Source organism: Nerophis lumbriciformis, linkage group LG02 (genome assembly GCF_033978685.3).
Source record: "Nerophis lumbriciformis linkage group LG02, RoL_Nlum_v2.1, whole genome shotgun sequence".
In the NCBI taxonomy this organism is placed as follows: Eukaryota; Metazoa; Chordata; class Actinopteri; order Syngnathiformes; family Syngnathidae; genus Nerophis; species Nerophis lumbriciformis.
Genome location: NC_084549.2, coordinates 58,554,133 through 58,565,378, shown reverse-complemented (window position 1 = coordinate 58,565,378; position 11,246 = coordinate 58,554,133). Strand labels below are relative to the sequence as shown.

The 11,246-nt window shown below is 36.9% G+C and overlaps 1 protein-coding gene across 1 annotated transcript in view; it reads right to left on the bottom strand.

The window, feature by feature from the left end:
* The window catches only part of LOC133609672 (inactive phospholipase D5-like), a 79,435-nt gene that overhangs the window by 34,751 nt on the left and 33,438 nt on the right, over window positions 1–11,246 (bottom strand). The window lies entirely within an intron of this gene.

The following is an 11,246-nucleotide window of genomic DNA, read 5'->3' as shown; positions in this document are numbered from 1 at the left end:
TAAACAACAAATCAATGATTGGAGTGACAAGCTTGCAATGCAACATTTCACTGTTTGTGGACAAGGAGACTACAGCCATCGAAGCAATTCAATCTCTTTTTTTGAATTATTGCTAACACAATCCAGTAAAACGATTTAACAGAACTGCCGTAACAGCCCGCAAACTGGGAGTATGAGCTAACAAACGCAGCTGGACTAATGCTGCTCCGCCTGGGTGCTAACGTCACGCGTCGCTTAGCACAAGCATTGCCTTTTAAAGGCTCTGGTCTCATAAAACATCTCTCAACTGCAAGTGCTAGATATTTGAAGTGTTTTATACAGTAACAGTAATTAGTTTCTCTTGTAATTAATTACATTTATTAAAGAGTAATTCCGCAAGCAACGAGTAACTATAATGAATTACTTTTTAAAAGGAATTTGCCAAACACTGATTGTAATAAATAAGAATTGTGATTTAATAATAATTATATAATTGATGATGCTAAAATCAATATATTTATTTAATCAAGTGTATGTGTATGCTCTAGCAATATGTGTAGTTTAGCATGAAAAAATGATACATTCCTTCAACGAGTTCCTACTAATTTTCTGGTAGAGCTAGCTTTAGTCTCTCCCTATTTTTCTCCAGTCAGTGAGAAACTAATGCGTTCAAAGTAGTGGCGTGAGTTTGTGTTTCACTCCCAACTGCTTAATCATGCTGTAAAACAATAACACCAAAGCAAAACTCATTACGCAAAGAGAACACGGCAGCTCATTAGCTCATACTGCTCACACCACACTCGCGCCATTAGCTTCTCTTTGCCGCTCTTTAGACACAACCACTTATTATTGTAGTGCACTGATTTGTGGCCCTTGCGAGAGTTGAATTAATCTCAGACGGCGCTGGGGAAGATATTTGCTTCCGGCCTCTAATGCTCACACACAACGCTAGCCATCTGGACTGATGTCTGGTTTTATGTTCCCCTTGCAAACCTTACTGGAGTCGATGGCAGTGGAGTCCTGTATTGGAACCCACTCAGTCCACAGTGCAGTATAGGTGTTACCTGACACTGGGGCAGGGCATGAAGATCAATAGACCTTACTGGCAGTCATGTTCTCAATAGGAATGGTTCATTTTAATGCATCTCATTCAGGCTTGCAAAGCTCTCGATTACGGGAAATAGAACTGATCTGAATAAAAGATGGACACTCAGACGACGCCTCTGTTGTCTTCTGCCCTGACAAAATGTTTTTTCTGTATTGTTTCTGTCCGTCTGCTCCATATTAGGACACAACCAAGTGATAGAAGTGTTGCCAAATGGACGTCAGAAGCGCAGTACTGTAAAGTTAGAACTGTATCTACAGACTTGTTTGATTCACCTGTTCAAGCTCTAAGACTTCCTCTGTAGTCCACAGTCCTCAACATGAGTACACAACCAGCGTTTTTATATATCTTGTCAATGGACAATTCTATACAGTGGAACATCGGTTTATGAACTTAATTGGTTCTTGAACAGGGTTCTTAAATAGAAAAGCTTATATAGTGAACCAAATTTCTCCAAAAGAAGCAATAGATAATGGGTTGCTCTGCCAACACAGACACACACACACACAAACAGAAGTACCTTTGGTGCCCTCACAAACGATCAGAAATCACAATAGTCCTTAAATTTAGCAACCATATTGCTACAATTAAGAACATTTTAAAAAGTAAAATGCACTTACATCGGCAAAGGAAAAGCTGATGAGAAAGGAGCAGACAGAGGGCATGTGTGTTTGTGTGTTTGTGTGTTTGTGCGTGTGCGTGTGTGTGCTCCTGGAAGTGCCACTGAACGAGAGGAAGTCTTATCAATACCATTAATGTTATCCTGGCAAATACCGTATTTTTCGGATTATAGAGTGCACCGGTATATAAGCCGCACTCACTAAATTTTAGAAGAAACAAAACATTTTTACATATATTAACCGCCCCGGACTATTAAGCCACAGATATATACGTTGTGAAATGAGTTGTTGACACAGAAAGATTTTGTAAATGTTTATTTACATTCCCTAATTGTTTCCAAACAGTGTCTGTAACACGGCAGTAAAACAAAAGATCAAACAAAACATAAGTCATCGTCATGGACCCACTAGCTGTGGAACCTCGCTCTCCAATCAGCTAAACATACTCAATAACTCCACGGTGACGTTTTGGTGAATTTACTGAGGAATTTGTGAAACTAAAACAATACAACAAAAATGCCATAAGTTATTAATACTAACAGACACTCGTAAACGTATATATATATGTATATATATATATATATATATATTTATATGTATATATATATATATATATATATGTATATATATATATATATATATATATATATATATATATATATATATATATATATATATATATATACATATATGAGGGGAAGGGGGGTACTAGGATGACAGGGGATGCAAAACAATAACAGTGCAATCCATCCATCCATTTGCTACCGCTTGTCCCTTTTGGGGTCGCAGGGGGTGCTGGAGCCTATCTCAGCTGCATTCGGGCGGTACTTTTTCATAACATGGTCACTACTGCCTAGTTTCTCTTGTTATATTCTTATTTTACTGTTATATTTGTATTCTCATTATTGCTTTTTATTTTTATTCTTTTTGTCATATTTTTCTATTTTGTTCCCATTAATACCCCCATTATTTACTTTTTACTTTTTAAATTCTCAATTCTGTACACTGCTGCTGGAATTTTAATTTTCCAGAGGGAACTCTTCTGAAGGAATCAATAAAGTACTATCTATCTATCTATCTATCTATCTATCTATCTATCTATCTATCTATCTATCTATCTATCTATCTATCTATCTATCTATCTATCTATCTATCTATCTATCTATCTATCTATCTATCCATCTATCTATCTATCTATATATATATATATATATATATATATATATATATAAATATATATATATATATATATATATATATATATATATATATATATATATATATATATATATACATATATATATATATATATATGTATATATATATATATATATATATATATATATATATATATATATATATATATATATATATATATATATGTCAAAAGCAAAAGTTGCAGGTAAATCTACTGTTAAAATGTTGGTTGCTGTACTTTTATTGAAAATGTCTTGAATGTTGAAAATGAGAGTTTTAAAGGTTTTCTTTTGCTGATTCAACACTTAAGTGTTGGTTGCACTTTATTTAAACAAAAATGGAATGCATTGGTCATCAATTGTTGTTTATTTGCTTGTTCCTATCCATAATTAATTTATACATAATTCCCTTGCAAGAAAAAACATGATTATAGGAAACTCTTTCGATTGCAACTGGCGCAATAATTGTAAAAAGACAGTTCGAACAGTAATCACTAGCTGTCAACCATTAATCGCTAACTAATCCGCAAATCACTAGATGGCAACTACAGCGCTAATTTCTAGCTGACAACAAGAGCTCAAATCGCGAGCTGGCAACAAGAGCACAAATCGCTAACTAGCAATTAGAGCACTGATCGCTAGCTGTCAACAGCGGCGCAAATCGCTAGCTGGATCCTAAAGTGCTTATTGCTAGATATCTTAAATGCTAACATGCAACACTACAATAATATAGTTGTTTTCTGTTTTTATTTTAAAATTGCAAAGTACAGTAAGTAGGGTGTCCATCCCAATGTAATTTATAAACAACACTAAAATGTGTTAATGTGTATTTAAAAAGATTTACATTTGTGAAGAAATACTACTTATGAAAATGTCCAATCAACTAAATATTTAACAACCCCCGTGAAGTAACTTCGCAGACCCCCTGGGGTCACAGACCCCCTGCTCTAAAGTATATCAAAGGTTACTTTCTTCTCTAATGAGAAGATGTACAGTAACGACAAATAGATGCTGAAATGTGAGGGGTGGACACGCATTTGTAAGAGTGCGCAAGAGTATTAGGTCACCGCTAGCTTTCACTTTTAGCTCATCACTAAGGGGGCAATGTTTACATGTGTGTATCCCCCCCTCCACACACACTTACTTTGAATCCCGAGGGGCACGGTGAGTGACAGGAAAACATCACTGTGCACTGGCAAGCACTCAAATTGCTGACAAGACAAGAGTGTATGTGCAAAGAATGTGCTTCACTTCCAATAATCTCCCTCAGACTCGTCGTCTCTTTTGAAATGGGTCAAATTTCATTCACAGTGGACGCTTGCATGCTGTCTGTTTAGTACTTCTTCAAATTAGTCATCCTAAATCACACAATCACAAGTATTAGCAGAATATTCATCTTTGTACTACAATAATTGGATCTAGACTACAGTTGGACTTTTCGACTTTTCCTATGATTCGGTTTTTGACGAAAGTTTGCAACTGTTTTTGTTTGCCGTCTCAATTATCATGCGGCCAAACATTGCACGTAAAAAATGTCCATCTGCAATCTGTGAAGGTGGCGCATAGCGGCTGTTGGAGTGATCCCAGGATGCAAAGAGGGCAAGCACTGTGCAGGCAGAAGGATGTTTGAATAGGTACAAGGCAGACAAAAAGTAATCCAGGTAATACAGAAGACTGTGGCATACATAATATAATGATCCAGCACTAAAGGAGGAAACAAGGTGTAACTAAATCGCTTAACAATGAGGAACAGGTGTGCTGCCAAGACAAGGTACACTGCAAAAAAGAGCTGTCAAAATATAGGATAAAAAGACTATATGTTCGAAGAAATACTAAAAACTAGTGAAATTAATTAGCTGCATGGACAGATCATTTTACTTGATACGACATTCTAAATTAGGATTTGTATATCTAGAAATGATCAGGTCTTTTAAGATAGAAACAAGTATTTTATTCTGAAAACAAGCATTATTCAACTTGCAATTATTAAATTAAGCATCTTCGAGATGTTGCAGACTCTTTAAACAAGATTGTCTATGTGGGGAAAAACCAAAATATCTTATTTGAATCGTTTTTTTTAATTTAATTTAATATTTTTAGGATTTTTAAACTATAATAGAAAAAATATAGTTATTTAATGCTGAAGTTAAGATTAGCCGTTGACTAAAAATAAGTAAATAGCTCTTAAAACTAGGGGCATTTCTAGAGATAAAATTGTGGCAAATATTGTGCACTTTTCCAGAAAAGTCAGTTCTCATCACAATTAAAAATGTGTTCCTCAATCCCTTCAATAAGAGCAAGCACAAAATGGCTGCCAGCGAGACACAAAAATAATGAATGAAACGTTCATACACAGAGGCATATTTGGTGCGATTTAAAAGCGCGCATACCGAAAAGTTTGCAAATAGAAGGGTTCGTAAATAGAGGTTCCACTGTATATTATATAAACATTATAATAAAACATTTTCAAAACAGGTTACAAAAGCTCCTCCTGGCTGCTAATGGCCTAAAAAATATATTTTAAAAAATCGAATCAAATTTTCTAAAAGGGTTTTTGAAAATTATATGATAATCAGAATTGAATCGGATGTGAATCCAGTTTTTCAGCAGAGCGATTTGTATTTCTAAATTTCAAGTATATCGATTTGTGCTCGGCAAGATTGGTCTTCCATAAGTTAGGTATCGATCCAACATCGTTTTAAAAGAGAATCGATCGATTTTATGGATTCTAGAAAAAAGAAAACATTTGATTTAAGAACGTCGGACTTTATATGAAGTTTAACAAAAAAATAAATGGGGGAAAACTACGGTGGCTGAGAAAGGTCACAACAAATGCCACAAGACAATATCATAAATTATGACACAACAACTTTCAGCTACAGCAAGATTGCAAAAGCCTGAAAAAACACAAACGACACAACACAGTAATTTAAAGCCACAACTTAACTTTAAGCCACAAAAGACGCGACCGACAGAGCGGAAGTGACAGCGGAACAAATTATGGCGGTGGAACAAAACAACATGAAGTGTGACACACAACACAAAACTGACAGCCAAGGAGAAGTCATTTCATGAGACACAAATAAATACAAGTGATGGAGGAAGGAGGCTATGGAAATTAGGAAGCCACAGGGATGAGCGCTGGTAACAGATACTGTATGGCCAGGTCGGGGAACTTTATTTAGCATGTAAATCTACTGTTAAAACGTTGGTTATTTTACTTTTATTGAAATTTGGTTGAATGTTGAAAATGTGAGCAGAAAATGGTTCCTCCTGTTAATACAAGCTATAGTGTTGGTTGCACTTTATTCCAATCAGATGTGAATGCATTGGCCATTAATTGTTGTTTACTTAATTGTTTGTATCCACAATTCATTTATACATATTTCCCTTACAAGAAATAACAGGAATATAGGAAACTTCACCTGCAGTGTCCAGTATCCACTTTTTATTTCACAGTCACATTGCTTGATTTTTTTTTGGATAAAATGTGACTGAATCGATTTCAACTGTTTCTTCACTATGCTTTCTGTAACCGACCGGACCAAACTCACACGCATTACAAACACAGCAGCTAAAATCATCGGCCCGCCCACACCTAACATCTCAGATTCAAACCACAGGTCCATCATTCGACTGGCAAACACAATAGTCCAGGATATCACACACCCACTACACCAATATATCATCCCACTACCATCAGGGCACAGGTACAGAACCATCAAATTCCGGAGGGCCCGCCTCAGGAAAAGCCTTATCCCTGCAGCTATAGCCGCCCTAAACAGCAGGCCCTGTCTGACAAGCCTGTAAATATGTTGGTGCTGTCACTGTCAGGTATGATGTCTTTTTGCTATTTTTGTCCATGATCAGTGAAAATGAATTTCCCCAGGGGGACCAATAAATCTAAATCTAAATCTAACTCACTCGTTCGTTTTGGATTGTTCTTAAAAAAAAAAAAAAGAGACCGTTTATGAATCGTATCGTCAACCACAAATATCAAATCATATCGTTGTTAATAAGAACCGTTACACCCCTAACAATTCTGCTCTTTTAAAAGTGTTTTGTTTTCATATTTTTGGGTCTTTAAAGGATTACTTAGATGTATGTACATTATTTCTTATAGGAAAAATTGCTTCAGTTTTTCTGCAAGTTGGTCTAAGGCTGATCTTTTGAAATATATTACTAACAAAAACTGAGGTAACACATTAGATCAGTGATTTTCAACCTTTTTTGAGCCAAGGCACATTTTTTATGTTGACAAAATCCGGAGGCACACCACCAGCAGAAATCATTAAACATCGAAACTCAGTTGACAGTAAAAAGTCGTTGTCCCAATTGTTGGATATGAATTCAAACCATAACCAACCATGCATCAATATAGCTCTTGTCTCAAAGTAGGTGTACTGTCACTACCTGCCACATCACGCCGTGACTTATTTGGAGTTTTTTGCTGTTTTCCTGTGTGTAGTGTTTTAGTTCTTTTCCTGGAGCAGTTTCAGGTCTTCCTTTGAGCGATATTTCCTGCGTCTACTTTGTTTTTATCCTTCTTCGTGGGGACTTTGTCGATTATCATGTTATGTTCGGATGTTACATTGTGGACGCCATCTTTGCTCCACAGTAAGTCTTTGCTGTCGTCCAGCATTCTGTTTTTGTTTACTTTGTAGCCAGTTCAGTTTTAGTTTCGTTCTGCATAGCCTTCCATAAACTTCAATGCTTTTTTTTAGGGGCACTCACCTTTTATTTATTTTTGGTTTAAGCATTAGACACCCTTTTACCTCCACGCTGCCTCCCGCTGTTTCCAACATCTACAAAGCAATTAGCTACCTGCTGCCACCTACTGATATGGAAGAGTATTACAAGGTTACTCCACTAACCACGTTAAGCCCAGATTCCGATCTAACAAAGGTCTTAACTCATTCTCTTTCTATGCCACATCAATGTGGAATGCACTCCCAACAGGTGTAAAAGAAAGGGCATCTCTATCCTCCTTCAAAACCGCACTAAAAAGACACCTCCAGGCAACTTCATCCCCAAACTAACACCCTCCCTTCCTCATCATACCTCTTCGGATTGTAAATAATCAAATGTAAACAATCAAATGTAGTCACTTTTTCTTATAATTTCTGATCTCTCTCTCTATGTCCAATACTTGCTGTACATATGTACCAAGTCAGACCTACACTGTCCCAATGTCAATTTCTCTGATGATGCAATTGTTGATGACTGAAGTGTTGATACCAACCAAACTTACCCCCCCCCCCTCCATATCCCACACCCCGGATTGTAAATAATGTAAATAATTCAATTTATATACTGTGATGATTATCTTGTGTGATGACTGTATTATGAAAATAGTATATATCTGTATCATGAATCAATTTAAGTGGACCCCGACTTAAACAAGTTGAAAAACATATTCGGGTGTTACCATTTAGTGGTCAATTGTACGGAATATGTACTTCACTGTGCAATCTACTAATAAAAGTTTCAATCAATCAAAACAAAAGCTCTAGACAGGACCAACACTCAACAACAACACATCATTTACAGACTATAATTACTGGTTTGCAAAAAATATTTTTTACCCCAAATCGGTGAAATTAGATAATCTCCCACGGCACACCAGACTGTATCTCACGGCACACTAGTGTGCCGCGGCACAGTGGTTGAAAAACACTGCATTAGATAAGTCCCAGGGTAGTCATGCCATGGTATTATAGTACAGGCACCCAAATATCTCCCAACTTTTAGAATTCTGGTGGATTTAATCAACTCTGTGATTTCTGTGTCACATCAGTGGTTGGCTGCATGCTCTTCAGAATCTCTGGTGCTTTAACCAAGCTGTCCTGCTGAGGAAATGAAGTGGGTGGGTGTGTGTGTGTGTGTGTGTGTGTGTGTGTGTGTGTGTGTAGCACGATGATGGTGTTGGATCACTCAGCTTGTAAAAGGCTGAGCAGGCACGCAGCTTGATGGACGCACAAACAAAAGCAGACTGACACTGAAATGAGAGTGGCTGGAAAGGGCACAACACATAAATGTCTGTGCGTCTGCACTTTTCACCGATGATAACACATTAATTCAGTTGCTTTGGGTTATGCCTGAAGACCAGACTGCCATGTACAGTAATTACGATCTCGTGCAGCACCAGCAACAATCTCTAAGCCAATTTCATCTCGTCGTGTTCTCCAATAGTCGGAAGAGACTCTCAGACACGTCTGGCCTTTTTCAAGTTCAGTCAGGGCTGCTTTATTGGAGGAAGTGCTTTTTGTTTACAGCGATGTGACTAAGGACTTCTTGGATTAGGCGCCAATGTTAACAAAGCAGCTGACTACGAATTAGTCAGCGGCTGGACGACGGCCCGTTTTCCATCTCTGCTTAGGAGGTTTCGATCTTACTGCGTCACGTGACACCAGGAGAAATACATCACTGACTTTGGGCCTGATTTACAAATATCTAAAAAACGCGTCTTAAACAGCTTGTGCAATCTATAAAATAGCCTATACTGTAAGTGGATGTGTTGAGTGTGATCTACTAAGACTGCGTGTGCAATAGAAAAGTGGTGTAGACCGCCTTATTTAAATGAAGATTTTGTGTGTACTACACAGGGCATAACCACAGAGATACTCTCATTTACTGCACATTCATGTTATCATGCTCCTACCCAGGGCCGTTGCTCAGAATTCTGGGCCCGCTGAAAGAGTATCGGTGTGGGCCCCTCCACCCCAATAATTGCCACCTTCAACGTTCTTGTTTTTCAGTGTTCTTGTAATACACCCAACTGGTATCCTTTTTTAAGATTAACCACTTAACAAGTCAGATTATTAATATGTAAATTATGTATTATTAGTTGTGTTATCTCATTTCACTGATTTGCTTGGACATGTTCAATTAACCATTTAACAAATAAATATAGTGGGTATTTTATTGTATTTAACAATCAAGCACAAAACAAGTGTCCTGGCTCAAGATAGTCAACAGGTAAATATTTAACTTAAATGTGCAAGTAAAACAAGAAGCACACATATATGTTGTTATGAAACACATATCAAATAACAACAAGGCTAATCTCAAATAAAGTTTAAATTGAGTTATAAAAATGCAGCATATATTTTGCTATTATATAAATGGTAAATGGTTTATACTTTTATAGCGCTTTTCTACCTTCAAGGTACTCAAAGCGCTTTGACACTATTTTCACATTCACCCATTCACACACACATTCACACACTGATGGCGGGAGCTGCCATGCAAATCCCTAACCACGACCCATCAGTAGCAAGAGTGAAGTGTCTTGCTCAAGGACACAACTAACATGACTAGGATGGCGGAAGCTGGGTATCGAACCAGGAACCCCCGAGTTGCTGGCACGGCCGCTCTACCTACCGAGCCTATAATTGAAATAGCCAAGGTGTTACAGCAGTTTACTAATAAACCAAAACAGCCAAGCAGTGTCTACATCACTCACTCACCATCAAAGGCATTATTGGACTGCTGGGAGTGAGTGTTTGCTTTGGGATCAAACTCAGATGAAGCAGCCACTGCTGATTCTGGTGCAGCACAAAGGTTTATTGTTCTAATATATACAGTATATTGTAAACACTAAATGTGAAAAAAACTGATACAGAACTAACCTATTCTTGGATGAAATCTAAATGGGCTTCTTAGCACCATAGCTCTAGGTAGAGAGTGTCACTTTCCCCAGACACATTTTTTTAAACCATTCAAAAGTCAGTGTAAAACTGTCTACAATTCTGAATTGGCTTTTTTACTTTGTAGTTGTCAGTTATTATAGTGTTTTTTATTTTATATTGCTACAAAAACAAACAACAAGAACAACAAATCTTTGACCGTCTAACTTTTTTGTATTTTGGCTAATAAATGTCCCACAAATAACACATTTTACATAACCACATTGAAAACTGCCAGTTTTTCAGTTTTTTTTTTACCATAAAGGCTGTTGTCATATTTACATTGTACAATTAGATGGATAACTTGCTTTGAATTCATATGTCAAGCAGATATTTAAGTATTTACTTTTATTTAAACAATAAATGTTTGGAATGCATAATGATATATTTTTTTCATTATTGGATAATATTAAAGTTTAAAAGATATGCAATCGCATGAAGTACATGCATTTTTTCCCATTACCGTAGATTGGAAATAATTAATACATTTAGCAAGAAAAGATACTTTGATGCATATTTCCAGGCTTTCGCGGACCACATAAAATGATGTGGCGGGCTAGATCTGGCCCCCGCGCCTTGAGCTTGACACCTGTGATTCGCTAGGTTTTCACTGATGTGACACAAGGTCTCTATGACCCAGCACAGATAGACACTATAG